The sequence below is a fragment of the Rattus norvegicus genome, chromosome 8, assembly GCF_021556685.1.
Source record: "Rattus norvegicus strain SHRSP/BbbUtx chromosome 8, alternate assembly SHRSP_T2T, whole genome shotgun sequence".
Classification (NCBI taxonomy): Eukaryota; Metazoa; Chordata; class Mammalia; order Rodentia; family Muridae; genus Rattus; species Rattus norvegicus.
The window spans coordinates 104,744,531-104,769,813 of record NC_141541.1 but is presented as its reverse complement, the minus strand read 5'-3'; the positions used below and the strand labels follow the sequence as shown (position 1 = coordinate 104,769,813).

The 25,283-nt window shown below is 46.7% G+C and overlaps 1 pseudogene; it reads left to right on the top strand.

Moving 5' to 3' along the window:
- The first annotated feature begins 529 nt into the window (after positions 1-529).
- Ube2v1-ps21 (ubiquitin conjugating enzyme E2 V1, pseudogene 21) lies at positions 530-970 on the top strand (annotated as a pseudogene).
- The last annotated feature ends 24,313 nt before the right edge of the window (positions 971-25,283 follow it).

Sequence of the window (25,283 nt, the reverse complement as noted above, 5' to 3'; positions counted from 1 at the left end):
GACCTTCCTCCTGTGACTTGGCTCAGATTTTACTGTCGTCGTTGGCCACAGTGAACCAACAAGAAGAGACCTGGAGGTGATGTAGCCTGAGAATGTGGCAATGTGTGACTTGCTTGCCCCAGAAAGTACTCACCTTTTCTAGACACATAGGGCCTCAAGAATATAAATGTATGATAAGATATCTGGCTTCTCTGAAGTCTGAGGCAGGAGGATTAACTGAGCATCCTGAGACTCACCCAGGAGTTCAAGCTCAGTTTCAGCAGTGTGAAGAGATTGCTGTATAAAAAGGGGGGAAAACACACAAAGATATATGTATATATAATATATCATATATATATATCAGTATATATCATATATATCACAGTAAAATAAAAAATACACAAAATTTAAACTTATATATCATATATCACAATACTATATACAATATTGTGATATATGTATATATTACAAAATGTAAGAGAAAAAAAGGACTGAAGTCTGTTGAATTAAAAATTGCAGGGGGCCGGCCTTCGAGCGACAGGGACGCAAGATGGCAGCCACCACAGGCTCGGGAGTAAAAGTCCCTCGAAATTCCCGACTGTTGGAAGAGCTGGAAGAAGGCCAGAAAGGAGTAGGCGACGGCACAGTTAGCTGGGGTCTGGAGGACGACAAGGACATGATGTTCACAAGATGGACAGCGTGATAATTGGGCCTCCATGAACAATTTATGAAAACCGAATATACAGCCTTAAGATAGAGTGTGGGCCTAAGTATCCAGAAGCACCCCCGTCTGTGAGATTTGTGACAAGTCAACATGAGCGGTGTGAGCAGTTCCAATGGAGTGGTGGATCCACGAGCCACGGCAGTGCTGGCACAGTGGCAGCATTCCCACAGCATCAAAGTCATCCTGCGGGAACTGAGGCGCTTGATGATGTCAAAAGAGAACATGAAGCTGCCACAGCCACCAGAAGAACAGTGTTGCAGCAATTAGTCACCAAGGCCCCGGCCTCCCTTCCCCATCCAACCCAAGTCTTCATTTTCCACAGTAGTGAATTTTCTAGATCCATCTGTAGACCTCAAAGTACTGGAGAGGAAGCCCCGCTCAGACTTCATCCTGAGACACTGCTCTGATACTAACTTATGGTCCATTTGAAAATCCTAAGTTGTGCTGTGTAACATCATCTGTCCAATGTAACCGCTGACTGCCTGGTTGAACTTCTGAGATCAAGAAGGTGTGTTGAAATCGGTTTCCTTTGGGAGCAGTGGACACAGCTAACGCAACTGTGAACAGACACATCTCACACAATCACCTGCTGCTGGCACTCGGCCTGGGTCTGCCTTTGCCCGCCCCGCCCTCCGCCACAGCTATGTGGTGGCCCTTAGAATAGATGGGGAGGCTTCAGGGAGCCATGGGACTGACCACCGCTGGGCTTGGGGCGCTCTGGCTGCACCCCTGCTTTCTTAAGTCTTAAGTGATTGCCCCATCCAAGCCATGGTCCCCACTCCTCCACTCCCACCCTTGGCCAAAGCTTAGATTGTAACCTCCCTTCCCTCTGAAATTGGCCGTGGGTGAGGAACTCAGGGCTTCCCGTCTCCCCACCTTTATCAAAGGGTGCTGCTTTCCCCTCCTCAGGTCCCTTGTTGCCCGTCACCACCCAACACTTGCTGTGGCCAGAAGCCACCAGATGAGGTTGGAAGAGCCTGGCCTCCCTCACTTAGCTCCGGACCTGCCACCAGCCTGGGAAGGGAGCGCGGGGTCCTCGGCCCTGCCACCACCATCAGCCCTTAAGCTTTGAGCTCAGATCTAGAGGTGAACAGAGCAGGCACAGGGCAACTCAGACTGGTCAGCGCTCAGGGTCCTTGGATATATGCCTAGAGAAAGGCCATGTGGAGAATCCTCGGTGTACACGGTTCTGAGTTTGTTCCTTTTCCCATAATTGCTTTGCTTTTACACTTTGAAGAGGTTTGAACAGGGCTCTCAATCACCCTGACCACCCATCGGATCTGGTGTGGAGCCTGACAGCTGGAATAGAGGCCCTGACCCTGCAGACTCAGGTTTCAGTGTTGTTCCTCAGACCCTCGGTAGGGACCCAGAGGAGCTCTGTGTCACCACGTTCTCAGTTTGCAGATCGTTTACAGATCGGTGGGCCTGGCTCCTGGCTCATTGCCATGCTCCCCACTCTGTTCAGGACCACTAAATGTACCGAAATAAAAGCAATTCGTTTGTGTTGCAAAAAAAAAGAAAAAGAAAAAAGAAAAATTGCATTTAGCTGGGCTTCAGTGGCACATGCCTTTAATCCTGGCAGAGGCAGGCAGATCTCTGAGTTCAAGGCCAGCATGATCTATAGAGTAGGTTTCAGGACAGCCAGGGCTACACAGAGAAACCCTGTCTTCAAAAAACCAAACCGAACCAAGACAAAACAAAGCAAATTGCATGTAATTTACTCCCAGGTCAAGAAATGGTTTGTCCGGTTCTCTAAAACAAATGTTTTTTTGTATGAAAAAGGGAAGGGCTGACACAGAAAGAGGTGGGAAGGGGAGGAGTCATAGCTGCACGCCCCTGCCACCACCGAGCCACCATGCATTCCCTCCACAGTGAACCGTACTTCCTCAGAGAGGGAGCCACAGGAAGCCCTTCTTCCTCTAAGTTGTGTCGTGCCAAGTATTTGGTCACAGCACCACGAAAAGTAGTAAGGCAATACTCTTCCTATAACTATTGTGGGTAGGGATAAGAGAAGGAAGAAGGGAAACAAGAGGAGGAATGGAGGAGAGGAACCGAGAAGAGGAACCAAGAAGGGGAATCGAGAAGGGGAATCGAGAAGAGGAATTGAGAAGGGGAATCGAGAAGGGGAATCGAGAAAGGGAATCGAGAAGGAAGAGGAAAGCAAGCCAGCTGTTTGTGCTGTCGCATGTCTGCGACCCAACACTGGAGACTGAAGTAGGAAGACTGCTGCAGGTTATGTTGCTTCTTGCCGGTTCCCGAATCTCACATAAATGGTGTCCTTCAATAGGCCACTTTCTGAGTCAGGACTTTTCCAGCTACTGACGTATTTGCAATGACTTCCACGATTGGAGGAATGGTAGCTTGATTTTCATCGCTGTCTGGCGGGCATCTCTTGTATGAATGAGCTGCAGTAGACTTCTTTGTTCCGGGACACTGCAGGTTTCTAGTTGAGACCGTGATGGGAAATGGTGCTTTGGCAATTCCTCCCGCGCTGAATCAGAGGTCATTTTTACAAACACACAGGTGTTTTCCCTCTCTCTCAACTTTCCAGAAACAATGTTTTCCCTACAAACACACCCTTCCCCATTCCTTACCACCTTGACTGTGGTTCCGCTGGAAATACTAAAACCCTGCTGCACAAGCCAGGGACCTTGACTTAGTAAAGAAGTAGGAGGTCAAAGCCTTCCTGGAGGCCTCCCTTCCTTTCTGCTTCTGATTCGACTTACGATAACAATAGCAACGCAACACACACACACACACACACACACACACACACACACACACACACACTACTTAAAAGCATGATAGGAGTTCTTATTGACTTCCTTCAGGTCTGGGGGAAATGGAGGGGAAAGTGTTGGGTTTTGTGGTATGGCTGACAATTGGGCCTGGGCTTTTGGAAACCTGGAGGCTGCAAGAGTGAGGTTCAGAACTGCAGAGGGGAGGGGCGAGGTGAGGCAGCAGGCTGTATTGCCTGATATCAGGGCTTCTGCCTTCTCCAGTAATTTTGGGGAAGATCGTGGAGCCAACAGCTGCAGCCCATGCAAGAAGGTCAAGGAGCTGGGTGGGCCAGCAGCAGCATGCTGCACCAGGGCTCGTAAAAGGTGGGCCTGAAGAAGCTGCACGCAGGGTGCCGAGCCACAGTGTGTGTGGCAGGCTCTCTGACCTGCCCACTATTTGCTGCTGAGCTCCTGATTAAGGCTGGGTAGAGTAAGACCTCCCTGCAGGGATTGAGCCAGCCCCTGAGACTCTCTCTGTAGCCAGAGGCTTCCGGGGGTCACCCCAGAAAGGAACCACCCAACCACTGGCGCTAGTTTTGTGTTTGCAGTCAGCGCTACTCCTGGGTGAGTGGTCTTGGGTTGGATAAGACAGCAAACTGAGCAAGCCAGGAGAAGCCAGTAGTCAGCGTTCCTCCACAGGCTGTCCATTTTTCAGTTCCTGCTTCCAAGTTCCTGTTTCTGTTTTGAGTTAATACTCTGACTCCACTCAGTGATGGAGTGTTGTCTGCATGTGAAAGATGAACCAGTTCCTCTTCAAGATGCTTTTGATGAAACCTTTCCTCTTCAAGATGCTTTTGCACGATGTTTTATCAGAGCCATAGGAAGCTAATTAGAACATCTTTTGACCTCCACACATCCATAGTGGCTTGCCCAGCACTCATAAGGCCTCTGTTTCATCCCCAGCACTACACACACACACACACACACACACACACACACACACACACACACACAAAGAGAGAGAGAGAGAGAGAGAGAGAGAGAGAGAGAGATGAAAGATGAGAGAGATTTTAAAAAGCAAAACAAAAATTACCTTCCACATTCTCTTGGCTGAGTGTGTTCACAGGTCCACAGAAACCCCCATGTTCACTGTGAGGAATGTCAAATAATTTGCAGCCATCTTAAATATATCATAATTAGTAAAAGATAAGCTGTGTATTCATACAACACAACAGCACACCCACAACAGCAACAGAAAATTATTGTGTAACCAGGCTGGCCTCAAACTTAAAACTCTCCTGTCCCAGGAATACTAGAATCACAAGCAAGCACCTCACATTGAGCATAAAACAAAATAAAGAAGCAGCAGAAAGAGGAGAAGACCACTGCAGGGAGGCATGCCAGAGAGGCACAGGCTCTCTGATGAGGCTGGTGGTGTGGCAGGAGGAGAGCCATTTCCTATGCCTCTGTTTTCTCTCCGGGATCCTGCAGCTGGGACAGAAGCTAGGAGGGAGAACTGGAAGACTAAAGGGGTCAGAGGTGGCTAGAGCCGCGTATGAGAGGTCCTTCACCAGTACGCAAGCCTGTTCTGAGCTGTCCTTTGGCCATTTCAAAAGGGGCAGGTCTGTCTGGATGCTTATCTGGTTCACGTTTGGCTGAGTACAGGCAGAAGGGACTCAGCCCCCACCCCCTCACCTCCCAGCCCACCCCACCCCTGGCTTTGCCAGACTTGGAAAGAGGGCAGGGGCAAGGAGTTGAAGGCATGGAGGTGGGAAAACAGAGAAAACAAAGAGAGTAAAGGTCCCAGACAAAGAACGGAGTGTCGTCACCACAGAGCTGAGGGTGCTGTGTTAGAAAAGGGAGCTGGAAACACACAGAGGGCGCACGGAGGGAGGGAGGGAGGGTGAGGAGCAAGTCATGGAGGGGTGAGGCAGAGATGAAGAGGCAGGGAAGGTTTATTGGTTATCACAGTATCTGACGTTGGGATGGGTTACTGGGTAGGCATTCATTGAAGCTGACGGACGTACAGAGAACCACTCCAGCTCAGGTACGCAGCACACAAGTGTATTTCTGGCTTTCCAGTTGCTGTGGTGTGAGCTTTCCACTGATGCTGCTTCAGGGCCTCAGCACCCACCTCTGGCACTCTCCAACTAGCAAGCAGAAAATGTGTGTGCAGGCAGGGGACCGCATATTCCCTTGTCCAGAACTCAGCCACGAGGCCACACCTAACCATGAAGGAAGAAGAGAGAGACAGAGTAATGAGCTGGCCTCTGACATGGGGAAGGTCAAGATTGGGGGGGGAGGGGTAAGGGGACAGTGTGCAGTCACAGCCAAAGCAGTGGCAGATGGGTGCTGGCAAGCCTGTTTGTGTGACTTGTGGAATTACCATGAACTTGCAAAAGGTGAAACTCTAAGAAATCCAGAGAAGTGACCTCAGAGTTAACAAAGAGAAGTATTTCATAAAGAGTCACAATTGAGAGTCTCCCTCTTCCTTCCCTCCCCCCCTCCACTGTGTGTGTGTGTATGTGTGTGTGTGTATGTGTATGTGTGTGTGGTATGTGTGTATGTGTGTGTGGTGTGTTTGTGTGTATTTGGGTGGTATGTGTGTATGTGTGTATATGTGTGTATGCGTGTGTGGTATGTGTGTGTGGTGTGTGGTATGGTGTGTATGTGATGTCTGTGTAGGTGTGTATGTGGTGTGTTTGTATATATTTGTGTGGTATGTGTGTATATATGGTCTGTGTATGTGTGTGTGTGTGTGTGTGGTGTGGTGTATGTATGTATGTATGTGTGTGTGTTATGTGGTATGTGTGGTGTGTGGTGTGTGTGTGTATGTGGTGTGGTGTGTGTGTGGTGTGTGTGTAGGTGTGTGTGTGGTGTGTTTGTATATATTTGTGTGGTATGTGTGTATATGTGGTGTGTGTGTGTGTGTGGTGTATGTGTGTATGTATGTATGTATGTGTGTGTGTTGTGTGGTATGTGGTGTGCGTATATGTGGTGTGTTTGTGTATATTTGTGTGGTATGTGTGGTGTGTGGTGTGTGTTGTGTGTGTTGTGTGTGTTGTGTACAGTACTGGGGATGAAACGCAGGCCTTGTGAGTGCTGGGCAAGTGCTCTACTGTTGAACTACACCCCAGGCTCCAAGTGAGATCTTTGAATCAGGAAATATGGATAGAACCCCACTTTTAAGAGAGGAGAGAATTCAGGCTGTGCAGGGGCTTCTGGGGAAGTGTGTTCTCACCAAAGACAGGGTGCACTGGGCAATGTTAGACAGGTTACTGGGTCATTTTACTTGGGGCTCACTGTTTTGAGATAAGGATAACAATAATACTGTCCTTAGATAGTCGCAGGAAATATGGAAATATCTGAAAAGTGTTTGGCATGCATGACATAACTTCTTAGTATTGTACTCAAGCAGGCTGGGGCAGGTGAGATGGCACAGTGGGCAAAGGTGATGGCCACCAAGCCTGACAAGTAGAATTTGGTCTCTAAGACCCAATGGTAAAAGAAAAGACTAAACGTTGAAATCATACTGTGGTACACATGCACACACGCACACAAGCACATACATATACACATATACACACTGCGACACACACAGAGAGAGAGAGAGAGAGAGAGAGAGAGAGAGAGAGAGAGAGAATGAATGAGGGGTGGGGAGCTGATTCTCCTTTTCTGTTTTTGTTGAAAGCAGGGTCTTGCGTAGCTCAGGCTGGCCTTAAACTTGCTAGCAGCCAAGGATGACCTTGAACTCCTGATCCTCTTGCCTCCCATCCCAGAGCTGGGATTGCGGGCACGGTAACCATGACCGGTTCTTCTTCATCTTATTCTAGCCGCACTTTCCTCTCTGCGAGCCTTCAGTGGGCCTTTCCCTGAAGGCGGAAAGCTGTGTTAGCCCTGCCCTCCTTCTAGGACACAACCCACAAGTGAACACGTCACTTCCACGTAAGCTTGGGCTGCTACTCTGAGCAAAGGTTCAGTTTTGACACCCTGTAGAGAAGGTCACTGAATTTGAGACTTTAGTTTCAAAAAAGAAGCATATATCTTCTATAAATAGAATGGGATTCTCTTTGCAAAAGGGTGGGAGGGAAAATGCTTTCTGTTAGAACAGGGAAGTTCTGGAGGGGTGTGGTAACTTTCCAGATTACAGTTAGTGAAGCCATACCCCCACCCACTGCCTAATATGGCCGTGTGTGTGTGTGTGTGTGTGTGTGTGTGTGTGTGTGTATTTGTGTGTGTGTGTGAATGACCAGAGTAAGACTGGGAGCCTGGGCATTTTCTCCAGTGTGCTGTGCGGGTCATTTAAAGCCATCTCCTGAGTGGTACCCAGGCGATCAAAGGCTGCCTTGCACGTGTGACAGCAAGCTTACACTGCCTGGGATCTCCTTCCAGTATAAGCTCAATTAGCACTCTGTGTGAGTACTCAGAGGGGGCAGTGTGCCCCGGGGATCACACTTCAGCTCCCCATCGGGACTCGGGAGCAGAAGCTCATCAGAACTCCTTGTGCCATGGGACTGTGTTATGTAGACAGCTACTGGTTCGAGTCCAGTCTGGGAGAGGAGACAGAGGGTTCTTCTGCCCCGGGCTAAATAAAAACAAGGGGAAGGGATGTGACAGGAGAAAAAGTAATGCATGGTAAGTATGCAAAAGGCCCTGGATTTCACCCCCAAGTACCACATTAAAATCGAAACAGCAGGGCTGGGTGTGGTGGTTCATGCTTGCGATACTAGACTGTGGGAAGTAGAAGCAGGAGGGCCATGCAAGCTCAAAGCCAGCCTGGGCTCTACATAGTAAAACCCAAACATGGGGCTGGAGAGATGACTCAGCAGTTAAGGGCACTGGCTGCAAGAGGACCCCGGTTCAATTCCCAGCTCCCACATGGCAGCTCACAGCTGCCTGAAACTCCAGGATCCAACACTCTCACACAGAGATATATGCAGGCAAAACACCAGTGCACATAACAGTAATTAATTTAAAAGGTTTTTTTTGGGGGCTGGGGATTTAGCTCAGTGGTAGAGCGCTTACCTAGGAAGCGCAAGGCCCTGGGTTCGGTCCCCAGCTCCGAAAAAAAGAACCAAAAAAAAAAAAAGTTTTTTTTTTAAAAAAAACAAACAGAACAAGAACAAGAACGACGATGACAACAAAACAGCCTGGTAAAAATCGTTATCACATCGTTAAAAACAAAAACACCCAACTCTAGTGAGGGCCAGACGGCTCAGTGGGCAGAGGTGCTTGCTACCCAGACTGACTGCCTGAGCCTCAGTCCCAGGATCCTTGTGATAGGAGAGAACTGACTCCTGCAAGGTGTCCTCTGACCTCCACAAACTCATCGTCGCCCAAGAATACCTACCACCCTGTGTGTGCATTCTTAGAATAAATAAAATGAAATAACAGCACAGGTGATATGAAGGGGAGGGGAGGAGTGGAGGAGGAGTTGGAGGGAGGGTTCAGTGGGCAGAGGAATGGGAGGGTAAATCCCATTGAAAAGGCCATGTGGAAGCCTACAAGTTTTTATTCACACAGTAGAGTCTAATTGGACTTAAATAACATTGGGAGGACTCTGCTCCTCCCAGCAAACTTAAATTGCTAAATAAAAGCCCAGTGGTGGGTTTGGGGTGTCTTTTCTGAGTTGTTGATCAGAGGCATCCTAAAGACCCCCCCCCCCAAACAATATAGGATCTTGCCATTGCTCTTGGTTGCCCACAAAAACTCAATAGGAAGACTTTATTGCTGGAGATATCAGACACATTGTTCATTGGATATGGAGAAATCAAGTTGGTATGAACCAGGAAGCTCTCACCCTGCTGTCTAGCTTTCACTGTACTGGAAAAGTCTATGTAGGCTATTGTGAGGGAAAGACATCAAGTCTTACCCAGCTGTGAACTCTATGAATTATAATAATGACCTATGTGGCAAGATTTACCCATAGGTACAATAGTGGCACAAATATTATTGGGGTAACCCACTTAAGTCCTGACTACAGGAAGAAGCACATGCTATTTTCTTCTAAGCGGACATAGTGTCAAATTGCTCTCTAATTTCATCTTTCTCGGCTCGTGGATTCGTGCAGCACTCAGACCTCATCAGAGGTGTTGCTCTGTACAGTACGGGATGGTTGACAAGGAAACTCATAACTGGTCAGAGCGGAAAGAGTGTGTCAGCTGGGAGTTCTCAGTCTCCATTGGGACATCTATATCACACACACCACCACCACTGAGGAAGGAGATTGTAAGAATTAGAGGTCAGAGAGGACAAGAGTGAAACAGTATCTTCTGAACATGTGGGACTGCTGCACTCTTGAACTCAGAGCGGCCATGTTGCCTACACTAGATCAAGACAGTCAAGAGATTCTAGTACGGAGTGGGTTCACAAGTAGTACCACCCGAACTGAGGAGCTATGGCCAGCTGATGGCTTCTGGGAGAGGGAAAGTCTGTTTTCCTTCAGAGCGTGACCCCTGGCAGGTTGATTATGCTCCAGTGGATGGCCACACACCCAGGAATATATGGGCAGCACAAATAGAACTCCATGGGTTATTTAGAAAACAAAACAAACAAAAACTGGGACTCCAGGTGGGGAGTGGAGATGAGGTAGACCGGGAAGAGTTAGGGTGAGGAATGAAAGTGAATGAATATGATTAAAGTATATTGCATTGGGGGCTGGAGAGACGGCACACTGATTAAGAGCACTGGCTGCTTGCTCTTCCAGAGGTCCTGAGTTTAAGTCCCAGCAACCACATGGTGACTCACCACCATCTGTCATGGGCTCTGATGCGCTCTTCTCAAATGTAGCTGTACATGGAGATAGAGCGCTCATATACAATATGCACAAAATAAATTAAATCTTTAAAAAACGTATTGCAAGAATCTCCAAAGAATTAATACTATATTTTAAAAAATTAAAATCTCTTCTAAGTGAGTTACTAGGTTGCCCAGAGGGAATTTGACCCTTAGAGATGGTTTTATGTGTTTCCATTATCCATCAAGTCAAATATGCTGGAAGATCTGACAAGCAGAAGGGCAGGGCAGGGTTGCTCAGTATTCCCTTCTTAAAAAAGAAATGAGAATGGAGTCTAAAGAATTCAGGGCATTTTCTGAACATGAAGTGTCTTAACAGTCTGTGGTACTTCATAGCACCTCCATGTAAATTCCCTTCAAACGGTGTCAGGAAGGTGTTCTTATTTATAGCTGACAGAGACGTGTTGTGGTTTGGTTTCGTTTGGTTTGAGTGGGTAGATCCTCTTTAGCTCACATGGTTCTGAGAGGTTGGCAGGGGCTGGCTCAGAGAGGTCTCGTGATGTCATATCCTGTGCTCTTGCACAATGCCTGCCCTGTCCTGTTATTAAAAACTAAACCAAAAGGACTTTAAGCACTGCTTCCTCTTCTAGCTTGTTTTAGGCTGGAACCTGTGAGACCCAGTGATTTGTCCCATCTAGTACCCAGTTGCTCAACTAGGAAGTAGCCACGGCCTCCAGGGGTTCCCAGTGTCACTGGGCTTTGAGTCTAATGCAGATAGAAGCAAACTGCGTGTCTGTGGCTTTCATGGCTCAATATTCTTTCAGTGATGCTTCTGTATCAATCATCACTGACTTAGGACATAGGAAGGCAAGTTTCTGAGCCTAGGCACTTACTTAATTTAAACTTAAATTTAAGAACTTGGCCCAACAGTTGGGAGGTAGAGGCAGGAGGGTTGACTGAAACTCAATGCTATCCTTGTCTGCATAGGGAAGTCAGGGCCAGCCTGGCATAGGGAGTAAGGCTGTCTCAAAAAGCAAAGCGAGGGGTTGGTGATTTAGCTCAGTGGTAGAGCCTAGGAAGCGCAAGGCCCTGGGTTCGGTCCCCAGCTCCGAAAAAAAAGAACCAAAAAAAAAAAAAAAAAAAAAAGCAAAGCAAGTCAAACACCTACTACATGCCCATCATCCCTTATTTGGATATGGAGGAGGAGGAGGAGTTTCTCATCTGAAGCTACATAGTGGGGTGTTTTGTTTGTTTGGTTGTTTGTTTTTTTGGTTGTTTGGTTGGGTTTTTGGTTTCTTTTGTTTTGTTTTGTTTTGTTTTTGAGGCCAACCTGGACTGTGTGAGACCCTGCCTCAAAAGAAAAAAAAAAGAGGAAAAAGAAGCTGGCATTAATTGCTTTCTCCTCCTCTTTTTGTGAGAAAACAGTAGTTCCTATTTACAAAGTCCCATTTTAGTGTTTAGCCTGGAGTTCAAAAGCCTGCCTCATTTAGCCTTGCTGCTGCTTCTTCTTCTTCTTCTTCTTCTTCTTCTTCTTCTTCTTCTTCTTCTTCTTCTTCTTCTTCTTCTTCTTCTTCTTCTTCTTCTTCTTCTTCTCCTCTTCCTCCTCCTCCCCCTCCTCTTCCTCCTCCTCCTTCTTCTTCCTCTCCTCTTCCTCCTCTCCTCTGCCTTCTTCCTCTCCTCTTCTCTTTTTGTTTGTTTTTCAAAACAGCTTTATTCCATAGCCCTGGCTGTCCTGGAACTCATTGTGTAGACCAGGCTGGCCTTGAACTCACAGACATTAACTTGCCTCTGCCCCCTGAGTACTGGGATTAAAGGTATGTGCCTCCACCACCTGGCCAAAGTCCTAAGTAGATCTCTGCCCTGTCCTGCAGGTACAGCTCCTTGGGCTGGGTGCTATGCTTTAACCTTCAAACAATAAAATTTATCTGGGTGTGGTGGCATATTTCTGTGATCCCATTCATCACTTAGAAAATGGAGGTCAACAGATTGTAAGTCCAAGACTGTCATGGGCTTACATAGTGAGTTCTGGGCCAACCCCATTACTTTTCTAATGGTGACTGTGACAAAACACAAAGACCAAGGCTACTATTTAAAAAAGAAAAAGAAAAAGAAAAAGAAAAGAAAAAGATTTTATTGGGCTATGGTTCCATAAGGTCGGGATCCATAATGGTAGGGACGTCAAAGCGGCAGACATGGCAGGTGGAACTAGAGGCTGACTGCTCACATTCTGAACCACAATGATGAGGCAGAGAGTGAACTGGAACGAAGGATGGCTTTGAAAGTGCAAAGCCCAACCCTAATGATGCATCCTCCTGCCAGGCCACACTCCCTAAACCTACTCCAACAGCACCACCAACTAGAGACATTGAAACCTCTGAGCCAATGGAGTGATTCTCTAGCCCTCTACTGAAGGAAGCATTTCTCCTTTCTGACCTCAGTGGTACCGATGCTTTCACTTACTGTGTTGTCATTGACCGTGTTTATTAATTACATGACTATTCCCAAAAGATTCAGTCACTGGAAGTATGTAGCTAGCCTTTTGTTTGTTTTGAGGTGCTGGGGATTGAACCCAGGCACCTGATAGGCAACACTCTAACACCAGGATATATCCTGAGTCCCCCCACTCCCCATCTTTAATTTTTTTTTTTGAGACCGTTTCATTGTGTCAATCAAGCTGGCTTTAAAGTCATCTTCTGCCTGTCTATGCTTCCCAAGTGCTGGGATTACAAGCTTACACTATCACACACACACACACACACACACACACACACACACACACACACACACCCTACCCACACCTGTGACTAACTAGCTCTAAATGTCACCTAAGAAGCCTGTCTGCTGGAAGGGGATATTATCTTTTATCTATGGTTGTTTGCCTGATTTTTTCCCTGTGGTGCAATGATTATTCTCCAGAGAACAACCCATTGTCCCAAGGATGACACCCTGTGAAAACAGTTTGGCTGTTTGAGAGGAGTGATAATAGTGGTGGATTTTTCTGAGAGATATGGGTGGCCGTGGCTTTCTATTCTTGGGGTCACTGGGCAAAGGGACAAGTTAAGGCATCAGACATTGTAGAGCTGGAGTTAGAGGCAGCTGGGAGCTGCCAGGTGAGACTGTTGAAACTGAATGCTGGGGCTCTGGAAGAGCAGCCAGTGCTCTTAACTTCATAGCCATCTCTTAAGTCCAGGTATTCTGTTTTTGTTTTGTTTTGTTTTGTTTTTGAGACAGTCTCCTGAAGACCGGGTCGCCCACAAGCTGATCTAGAACTTCGATATTCTTGCCTGCACCATCCAAGTGCTGTGATTATCGATGTGTATTATCAAACCTGGTGTACAAGATGCTGAGAGATAAACTTAAGGCTACACGAGTGATAGACAAGGACTCTGTCAGTCAATCGCCATCCCCAGCCCCACAGTTTTGTTTTTTGAGACAGAGACTCACGTAGCCCAGGCTGGCTTTGGATTTGCTGTGTAGTGGGGCCGGCCTTGAGTTCCTGATCCTCTGGCCTTTAGCTCCCAATGCTGAGCTAACAGGTCTCTGCCATTATGACTGCCCCCAATGCAATTATTGGCTTAAGCAAGGATTATCAAGTGACGTTAAAACCTATACGGACGATCTTCTGAGGTAACCAGGCTGCTTTTCCTGAAGAATGTATCTCTTCTAGGTTCGTCTGTTTCTCCACATAGATGTTAAGGTAAATCCTCTACTTCATCTCAGTGAGCTCATCCAGTAGTTTCATCTCAATAACAGTTTAGTTACATTCAAGCTCAGTAGTTTTGGCTAAAGCACAGATGCATGGCATCGTGCACTTTATACTGTATGGTTCAAAGAAGATCTAAGGTTGACACCAATAACGGTGCTGAGGCCATCAACTGCCACGGGTGCCACACTTGCTGTGTAGACCAGGCCGGCCCCAGACTCACAGCGCCTGCCTCTGCCTTGAGCATTGGTCTACACGTCAAGTTCCAGGCCAGTTAGGGCTGCACAGTAAGACCCTGTCAAAAAAGAAAGACACCATTGTAGGTAAAATGATTAAGAGGCATGTTTGGTGGCCTTGTTCATACCAACTATAGGTGACATTTGAGGGGCTGAGAGATGGCTTTGCGGTTATGATCACCTGCTCTTCTTTTAGAGGATCCAGGTTCAATCCCCAGCACCCACATGGTGGTTCACAACCATCCATAACTACAGTTCCAGAGGATCCAATGTCCTCTTCTGGACTTCACAGATAACAAGTATGCATGTCATGTACATACACACACACACACACACACACACACACACACACACACACACACACACAGAGAGGCAACCAAAAATAAAATCTGGAAACATTCTTAGAAAAGAAAAAAGACAAAACATTTGAAGTCAGGAATTGTGGTTCTCACCTTTAATCCCAGTTCTGGAGACAGAGGCAGGTGGGTTTCGGGTTTACATAACAAGTTACAAGCCAGCCACGGACACAGTGAGACCCTGTCTCCAAAAAGAGAAAAAGTCATATTGAACAACAATGCCAACCAACCAGAGCTTCCAGGGACTAAGCCACTACCCAAAGACTATACATGGACTGACCCTAGGCTCCAAATTCATAGGTAGCAATGAATAGCCTTGGGGCACCAGTGGAAGGGGAGGCCCTTGGTCCTGCCAAGGCTGGACCCCCAGTGAACAGGATTGTTGGGAGGAGGGCAGTAATGGGGGGAGGATGGGGAGGGGAACACCCATATAGAAGGGGAAGGGGAGGGGTTAGGGGGGTATTGGCCTGGAAACCAGGAAAGGGGAAATGTAAATAAGAAATACCCAATTTAATAAAGATGGAAAAAATCTAGGCCCAATTCAAAAAAAGAAAGAAAAAGACATATTAATAGAGATATTAAATATGTATTTAAAGTATTAGATACTTTTTTTAAAAAGTATTCATTTTATTAGGTGACACAGTAAAACCCACTACTTTGCATAATGACCTAAAAAATTAATAAAGAAAAAGTTATTTTGACCATGTAGGAAGATATTTTTTGTTTGGTTTGGTTTTTATTTATTATTTTATCTTTTGTGTGCAGGGGTATTTTGAATACATACTTGTCTATGCCCACATGTATGCAGTGCCCATAGAGGCCAGAACAGGGTGTTAGATCTCCTGGAACTGGAGGTACAGACAGCTTCGAGCCATCATGTGGGTGCTGGGAACTGACCTCGGGTCCTCTGCAAGAGCAGGCCGTGCTCATAACTGCTGAGTCATCTCTCTAGCCCCATTACTCTTATTTAGAAATGCATATTGGACAGGAAGCTGAGGCAGGAGGATTGTACATTAGAAACCAACCTTAGCTACACAATGTTATGCTGTCTTTAAAAAAATAAAAATAAAAACCGGTACACAAGAAGACTGGAGGTGTGGGTCAGTGGGCGTGTCCTTACCCAGTATACTCAAGACCTGGTTTCATTTCCAATAACCCTCCCCACCCCAAAACAGAGGGAAAAAAAACCCCACAAGTGTGTTTAAGGCTCCGTAAGAAGTATGCAGTAACAAGTATTTCTTAATTTTGTTTATGTATTGGTAGGCACTTGACAGGTTGTGTGTGAAGGACAAAGGACAGCCTGTGGAAGTCAATTCTCTCCTTTCACCATGGGGGACCCAGAGATCAAACTCAATCAGCAGCACCTTTAACCGCCAAGCCATCTTGCTGGACCACGTGAGTTCTTATTCAACAGATCGTGGGTTAGCTGCCACTCCTACTGCCATGTGTATCGTGTGGAATGCTGGCTGAAGGAGTAGCCATGTCTGGTGTGGGCATTCTGTCTAAGCTCTGCCCAACAGTTACCCGACTACAGCTAGATATGCTCCACCCCCACAGTTACCTGGCAATACCCAGGTTTGCCTGACCTACTATAAAAAGGGCTGCTTGCGGGGTTGGGGATTTAGCTCAGTGGTAGAGCGCTTGCCTAGGAAGCGCAAGGCTTCGGTCCCTAGCTCTTGCTCTTCCCAGCTTCCCCTTTGTCCCTTCTCTCCCCATTCCCCTCCCCTCATGGTTGGCCTCTACTCGTCTCCTCTTCTCTCATTAAACCTTTGCACAAAGAACCACGTTGGCTTGGTGTGTTTCTGCCCCAACATCTGGAATATGCTGGTGTAGAGCAGAAGGAAATGGAAGATAATTAGACCTGGGGAGAAGGCTCGGTCAATAAAGTCCTTACCATGTAAGTGTGGGGACCTGAGTTCAGGTCCCCAGGACCCACTTGCAAATGCAGCTGAATGTATCGATGTGTCAGTAACCCCGGCACTGAGCAGGAGAGTGAGACACAGTTTTCAAAAAGTCAGCACCATGCACTCGTTCAGGGACACACACAGCCTGTGCTGAGACCCTGCCTCAAAATTTTTTTAATTTTAATTTTCAGTAATTAACTAATTTATTTTGAGACAGGGTTTCTCTCTGTAGTCCTGGCTGTCCTGGAACGTTCTATGTGGACCAGGCTGGCATTGAACTAAGAGATCTGTCTCCTTCTAAGTACTGGGATTAAAGGCGCCTGCCACTATGCCTAGCCTTTAAAAAATTTTTAAGGTGGAAAGCTTCCACAACAGACACCTAACATCAACTCCTGGCATCCACATGTGTGTGGGCAAACCCCTTCACTTTGTCCCTCAAAGATCGAAGAGAGATGATGGAGTTTACTGTTTTATTGGTTAAAGCGAGTCACATGGTGAAGTCTAGCATTGGTGGAGTAAGGAAGTGTCAGTCTCCCACGGGGAGGGGCAGTAGAACTATCTGGAAATCAACAACACGCAGAACAAAGCATCCCAAGCTCAGACATAGCAACATTGTTTATTAGGGAGAAAATCGCAATGTTAAATCCAGATGTTGGAAAGCAGAAATGATTAAAAAAATTAAACGAATTTGGCTTTTACCCCTAGAAACTGGAAAAGGAGTAGCAAACAAGAGAAGGAAGGAATTAATAAAGTGGAGTAGATAATATCAAATAGAGAACCCAAAGCATAAGACCTAGGTTGTATGTTCCGATAAGATCAGAACATAGAAAGCCTTTGGCAACTATAAGCCAGAAAGAAAAAAGGCACAATGGCATGCCAAACAAAAACAGGATGCCAAGATGTCTGATCCCTTTAGATGCTGTGTTCCCATTTATCCCAGTGAATTTAAAGATTCCCATCACCAAGAAAAATAGAAACTACCAGAAAGGATTCAGGAAGCTGAAAGGCTGAATTTACCAACAAGAAACAAATACTTCAAAATTTATCTTCAAAGAAAGGAACTCCTCCCCTGTGGCTGTGGGGAAGGTAGTGCAAGCCTGAAGTCCAAGTGCTCAGGAGGTGGGGGGAGAGGGTCAGAGGTCTAAGATAATCTCTGTGTACAAAGTGAGTTCAAGACCAGCCTGGGCTTCGATAGTCTATTTCACCACTCCACACCAAATAGAGAAAACATGTCTGTATGAACCATAAGATAAGGTCTGTTTTAGGAGGGCATGGACCTCATCTGATAGGAAATGTCTCCTGGCGATAGATTGTCCCTAAGATTGTTACCTAAGGGCTCTTTGGCGCTCCCTAAGGGCAGAGGATAGCTCTTACCTAAAGCTACCGCAAGAGCTTGTCAGAGAGTAATCAGTAGAATCACCTTCTAGGCAGTTGTCTTTTTTTTTTTTTTTTTTTTGGTTTTTTTTTTCGGAGCTGGGGACCGAACCCAGGGCCTTGCGCTTCCTAGGTAAGCGCTCTACCACTGAGCTAAATCCCCAGCCCCGGCAGTTGTCTTTGAGAGGGCTTCCCCTGGCGTTTTCGATGATTTTCTCTCTGTCCCCTCGTATGCTGGTGACTCTCATAGGCAGAGTCCTGCCCTCAGTACCTTTCGTAGCCTCGAAGGGAGCGAGATTTCTCCATAGCAGTTACAGACGCCTTGCTGACACATTCTCTCTGTCCTTACTTTAACATTTGCTCACACAGCTTCCCTTGCTGGACATCACGCATTTATTCTTTCTTTACTTTCCTTGTAGACCTGACGCAGAGCACCAAGAAACAGCTCTGCCGAAGACTGGGTGGTATGCTATCTGCAAAATGTCTCCACCAAAGAAACTGGCCACTGGGCTGGAGAGATGGCTCAGTGGTTAAGAGCACTGACTGTGGGGCTGGGGATTTAGCTCAGTGGTAGAGCGCTTACCTAGGAAGCGCAAGGCCCTGGGTTCGGTCCCCAGCTCCAAAAAAAAGAACCAAAAAAAAAAAAAAAAAAGAGCACTGACTGCTCTTCCAGAGGTCCTGAGTTCAATTCCCAGCAACCACATGGTGGCTCACAACCATCTGTGACAGGATCCTATACACTCTTCTGGTGTGTCTGAAGACAGCTGCAGTGTACTCATGTAAATAAAAAGCAAATCTTGAGAGAGAGAGAGAGAGAGAGAGAGAGAGAGAGAGAGAGAGAGAGAGAGAGAGAGAGAAACTGGCCCATCATTTCTGTATTTAGCCTCAAGCTCTCAGGCCGTGGGCAGGGTGTTGACACGTCCCCCTCCCCCTTTTTCAGAGGGTCTCACTATGTAGCTCTTGGCTGGCCTTGAACTCACAGAGAACTGCCTGCCTTGCTATCTCCTAAGTGCTGAGTGTAAAGTCATGCACCACCTCACCAAACTTGCAAACAGATTTCTCTTTTCTTCTCAAAACATGAATGGCCTCTAGCCCAGCTCCTAACAGAGTCATTGTTCCCCATATGAAACTTCAGGAGCCCAACCTCCACCATTAAACATTTCTCTCAGCCTTCTTGTCTTCCGAGTTCCTATGGGAATGGCCCGTTAAGGTTGATTTTTTTTTTATATAGCACTTTGGGACTTCTGTTGTGTATGGCTGGGAACTCTTCTCCCCCAGACAGGCCCCTACGCCAGCCTAAGAACCACTGATCAGGCTTATCGCAGTAACGGCCCAACTTCTCAACAACAATAATTTGTATTAGTTGTTTGTCTTGTTGCTGGGAGAAAAATACATGACAAAAACAGCCTACAGGACAGAGGATCTAGCCTGGCTCACAGCAGGCAGTTCCTGGTTGGAGCCGTGGCAGCAGGAGTTTGAGGCAGCTAGTCACTTGGTGTCTCCACATGCAGTGGGACCAGCGGGGCAGTGAACGCTAGTGACTGGTTCACTTTCTCCTTTTCGGTTTGAACAGGGCTCCAGCCCATGGGATGGTGCCTCCCACAGTTAAAGCGGGTCTTACAACATCAACACACTTCAGCTATTTAGTTTCTCAAGGCATGCCAGCCTTTGTTTTCTGCGATTCTAGATCTTATCGAGTTGACCGTCAATATCGAGAGGTCGTACAATAAGTTAATCATGCAGATGTGAAGTTTTCTGCTTACTATAAACATTTCAAAATGATGGTTAAGTGATTTCCTGCTACATGCCTCGAGTGAAGAGATTAGTGTTGAAATGCCTTTGCTGGGGGAGCCGCCAAGTGGCTCCAGGCCCAGGAAGTATGGCATGTGAGGTGGTGACAAATCTAGTTAATAAAACAGACAGCCACCTTGCCAGGGAACTGGGAGGGCATTATAATCCCTAGGGACTTAGAGACAAAGTTGGGATAAGCCAAAGATTGGGAAATGAAGCAGGCACTAACTTGCTCAGAATCTTGAAGTCAAGGTCAAAATAGTGAAAAGATAAAGCAAAAACAGCCGGCCCTAGAGTTCTGTGGAGTTAGAGGTTGTAGAACTGAGCCTGGGGGCGGTAAGCAATAGAGGTAGTTAAGTGCCAGGAAAGTTCCAAGACAAGTCCATTACCCTGGACACACCAACTGTTCCTTTAGAACCTGAATTGCTTTCAGAAAAGGCTTGAAGATAGAGAAGTCAGCTCTGAGGAACACACCTGTACTCCCAGCACTGAGAGTTGGAGGCGGGAAGATCTGAAGTTCAAGGTCAAAGTGAGCTTGACTACATAGTGAAGTTGAGGCCAGCCTGGGTTCCATGAGATGTGAAGAAAAAGAAAGAAAGAGAGAAAGAAAGAAAGAAAGAGAGAAAGAGAGAATGAGAGAGAGATAATGAGAGAGAGAGAGAGGAAGGAAGGAAGGAAGGAAGGAAGGAAGGAAGGAAGGAAGGGAGAGAAGAGAGAGAAAGAAAAAAGAAAGGGAGAGAGGGACCCCTTCCAGGTATAGGAGAAACTGATCCTTGGAAAAACTTAGGAAGAAGCTAAGTCTTGGGTTTGGTGGATATACCCACTCGCCAACCTCTAGTTTAAATCCAGAAATCAAAATGCATTTGCTTCAGAAAGTTGGTCCGTCAGGGACGTCCCGAGTGCCTGAGGATATCACCTAGACAGGCCCTTCTCCCACAGGCTAGGCAAGTACAGGAGTGCCAAAGGCGAGTGCTGGTGAGCACAGAGGAGCATCAGATGCAGAACGACCTTCCAAAAGACAGACTAGAAGCCTCCTACTGGAGACCAGCTCTGTTGTAAACTGAGGAGCACAGAAGAAAGTTATCTTGGCTGGCACTCCGTTCCCAAGAGAGTTCCTCCCTAAAGGCCATCAGAACTATCAGAGGTGGTCAGCTCCTGGAGAAAGCCTTCGGTGTGCACACTGCCCAAGGCCAAGCTCAGATTTGGGCTTCCCTTAGGCAGATTTACATTTGCCTGAGAAGTAGTCAGGGGACTAGAGAGATGGCCCAGAGGTTAAGAGCACTGGCTGTTCTTTCAAGGGACAGAGGTTCAGTTCCCAGCATTCACATGGCAGCTCACGACCATCTGTAACTCCAGTTCCAAGGGACCCAAACTCTCTCCTGACATTGTGGGCAGTTGGTGGACATGGCACAGAGATAAATATTCAGGCAAAACCCCCATACACATAAAATAATAAAAGATCTAGGGTGACAGCTCAAGCCACAAAACGCTTGTTTTTCAAGCACGAGGACCTGAGTTTGAGTCCCTGCAGCCCACATTAAACAGCTAGGTTGGTATTAGGTGCTTGCAATCCCGGTGCTGGGAGATAGAGACAGACAGGTCCCTGGGGCTCATGGCCCCCAGTCCAGTCTCAGTGGCAAGTACCAGGTCAGTGAGAGACCCTGTCTTAAAAACTAGGTGAATAACTCATGAGCAGTGGGACCTTAGGCTGTCCTCTGGCCTTCACACATATGACGCCCGCATGTACACACCACAAGCACACACACTCACACAAAATAATTAGATTTCTCTACTAGGTAGCTGTTTTCTCCCTCCACATCATCTAAAGGATTCCTGAGACAGTGTTTACCACAGACCTCTCTAATCACAAGAGAGTTTACTTCCCAGCGCCTGCTATTGTTTCCCAGCTTGTCTTTTGTCCTGTTAATACTTCCCAACTTTGCTTCAGGTGTGTGTTCCCTAAATGATGTTAGAGCAAGGGCTAAAGCCAGCAGTGGGAGGCCCAGGGCTTCCCATCGGACACCAAGGAAAGGAAACATTTGCAGACCCACAGACACAGTGAGCTAAGACAGACGCAAGGAACGGTATGGGCAGAGGCTCTCCCCTCTTCCCAGCTGTGAGGCAACTTCTTGGGCCTTTCAGAATGCTGTTAAACAGGCCAGGCACAGTCAAGGCGTGGTTCTGTTTGAGTGGCTCATGCCTCCACGTGTTTTCCCAAAGAAGCCTGAGGAGAAGCCTTAGTCATCCCTTATCGCCCTGTAGCTTCCTGCTTAGACGCTGGCAATATCCAAAATGTATGAGTAAGTCTGGTGCCTTGTTTTATTTAACACACGCAATAGATTTAGCTTTCTATCTTTTCTTGAGACAGGGTCTTACTATATAGTCCTAGATGCCATGGAACTCACGATGCAGACCAGGCTTGACCTTGAACTCACCAGAGTTCCACTTGGAACTCTGCCTCCCAAGTGTTGCTATTAAAAGTGTGTGCAACCCCAGGCTGAAACTTAGTTTTCTGATCTCACTCCAAGCAGGGCTCAGTGGACCGGGTTGAGGGTGACCCCTAAATCCACCTACTAAGTAATGTAACTACTTCATCCCTCGATCCAAAAGTGATTTCTCCCAAGAAGGAGAATGTGGGGGCTTTCCTGGGTGGTTCAAAACACAATGCTGTTTCAGGTATCAATATCAAATTACATTATCATTATTTCCTTCTATCCAGAAATGACTTCTCCTTTCACCTCATTTCAAGTGCTAGGAACCAAAACCAAGCCTTGCATAGATTAGGCAGGCAGTCCGCCCTCAAGCTGCATCTCCAGTCTCAGGAAGAATCTAAGAGGGCATAAGTTGTGAAAGGCACTCACAGTGGTTCTAAACCTGAGGGTGGCCACCCTTTTGGAAGGTTAAACAATTCTTTCACAAGAGTCACCTAAGGCTATCGGAAAACACAGATATTTACATTACAGTTCAAAATGGTAGCAAAAGTACAGTTCTGAAGTAGCAATGAAAATAATTTTATGGTTGAGGGCCACCACAACATGAGGAACTGAATTAAAGGGTCACAGTACTAGGAAGGCTGTAGAGGGAAATCATTCAGCGTGCAGGTCCAATAGTGAATGAGACAGCAGGACGTGCCTGGTGTGGTGTATGGGTAGGATTGTTTCTTTTCCTTTCCCCAAAGGCTGAAAATGTGGGGAATTAGCCTATAAATAAGGTCGTTCTTGGGAACCTAGTTTCCTTAGTCTCTTTCACAATACCGCCCCTGTTCTAAGGTCCACTTCTTCCTGCTTACTCTCGCGTGGAAATGAGTGATCTCAAGGGAGAGACAGGATTACATGTTTCAGGTCAGTGAGTTCAAAGTCAGTGTGAACTACACAGTGAGACCCTGCCTCCAAACCCCCAAGGGTGGAGATGTAGACTCAGTAATTGAGTGCTTGCCTAACATGTTTGAGCCTGAGCGCTGAGGTAAAGGGTAGCTTCAAGACACTGTATATTGTGAGACTAAAGAAAACTTTGCCTTAATGGGTCTGCAAATACATGAGCGGCTCTGGGTTCAAGTGCTGTGCTCTCTCTCTCTCTCTCTCTCTCTCTCTCTCTCTCTCTCTCTCTGTGTGTGTGTGTGTGTGTGTGTGTGTGTGTGTGCGTGCGCGCGCGCGCCCGGGATTAAGCTATGGGTAAGCACTTTACTATTGAGCAACATCCCCAGTCCTTGAGGCATTTAAATAGATTTATAGGATTGCTTTCTCCTTTCTTCTTAACAGTATTTCAAACCTCTGAAGTGTCCCACACAGGTCAAGAGTAAACCCCTCCACCACTCTGGTGTCCACAAGTGCTTTATATGAGCACAGGACCTCACTCAGGGCAACCAAGGTCAATGACAGGACATGTGGGAGTTTTGAGAGTTTGTTTTTTCTGTGTGAAATCCCTCAGGCCTACAAACTTTGGGAAATAAACGATGAGGTGATGGAACAATCAATGGAAAGCAAGATTCCAGGATTTGTTTAGATCGCTTGGACCTCGAACCAAACCTTTCTTGAAGCCCATGACCTCTGGACTTTCCAGCAGTGTTCACCTGTAAGTTCCCTTTACCATTCAACTCAATTTCACTTTCCTTCCTGTTTCTTTTTCAGTTTTTCTTTTTTTTACTTTTTATGATTTCATACCTGCTTATCATGTTATCACGGCATAATGTATGTTTATTGAATTCATTCCCAATTATCCTCTCTTGCCCCAACGCGTGTGAGGAGTTAGTCTCCTTTGCATGCTGGGGGAAAAAAATGTCCCCACCCCCACCAAATATTAACGATCAACAGTTCCTTAGGGAGGGGTGGAGCCTCGTGAGCCCCAACCTCTGTCCTTTACACAGTATCGATGTGGAACCTGTGTAGATAGTTGTACCTGCTGAGAGCTATGACTGTAGCAGCCATGTCAAGTTGGGAAGACCGTATTCCACAGCACTCTTCCTCTATCTCTCTTACAATCTCGCTGCTGCCTCTTTGATGTTCTCTGAGCAGTGATGTAGGTTTTCCCATTCATGGATGAGCACCCAACAGTCCCTGTAGTTCTCAGTCCTTGGACCAGGACTTTGCAGTAACAGTTGCCAACCACAAACGAAATGTCTGTGGCCACGAGCAGCGCTACCCTGTGAGTGCGGACATGGTGGTGGTTTGAATAAAGTGTCCCATCATCTTGAGTATTTGAATACGCGATCCCAGTGAGTGGGGCTGTTTGGAGACACAGGAAGAGTGGCCTCATTAGAGGAAGTATGTCACTGGGGATGGGCTTTGAGAGTTCTGAGATTCATGCCATTCCCAGTTGGCTCTCATGCTTGTGGTTCAAGATGTGACCTCTCAGATCAGTTTCTAGCTCCAGCCTCTGTGTCTGCCAGGCTTCCCCACCTCTGGGACCATAGCTCTCTGGGACCATAAGCCCAAATAAATCTTTCTTCTGTCAGTTGTCTTGCTCGTGGTGTTTTATCAAAACAATTAATACAAATAGAAATATTTAGAAGGCAGTTTGACAGGACTTTTTATCAAGCCAACATTATAATGTTCTAAGCCATGAACAATTTAAATTTACTCAAACGGGCCGGAGAGATGGCTCATCGATGGGCTAAGAGCACGGGCAGCTGTTCCAGAGGTCCTGAGTTCTATTCCCAGCAACCACATGGTGGTTCACAACCATCTGTAATGGAATTTGATTTCCTCTTCTGGGTATGTGTGAAGACATACTACTCATGTACCTATAAATAAATAAGTCAATGTTTTGTTTTGTTTTTTAATTTTACTTAAGTAAAATTTTTTTCTTTTTTTTTTTTTTTTCGGAGCTGGGGACCGAACCCAGGGCCTTGTGCTTGCTAGGCAAGCGCTCTACCTCTGAGCCAAATCCCCAACCCCTTAAGTAAAATTTTACTAAGGGGAATTATCACTTTGTTTACATCATCAAGCGCACCATCCTTCTAGTGAAGCAGGTCACAAGTCCAGTAAGAAAGCCGTTGTTTGCCTCCATAACAGCGATGCCACTATTGTGCTAGTGTGCACACCTTTCCCGGAAAGTCACTAGTGCAGCCTTCAGAGTTCACAGCTGAAGAAGACTGCTGATGACTCCCCTCATGTTCCCCTGAGCAGCATGCATCATTCCTCCCAGTACTATGAAAGCCAGACAGCAAGAAAGAAACCTCCAGCTTGATTTCTCTATATGTTCTGCAACGGACATGTGTGCTGTCTTCAACGACATGGTTTTATCACCTGACTCTGGCTGGCAA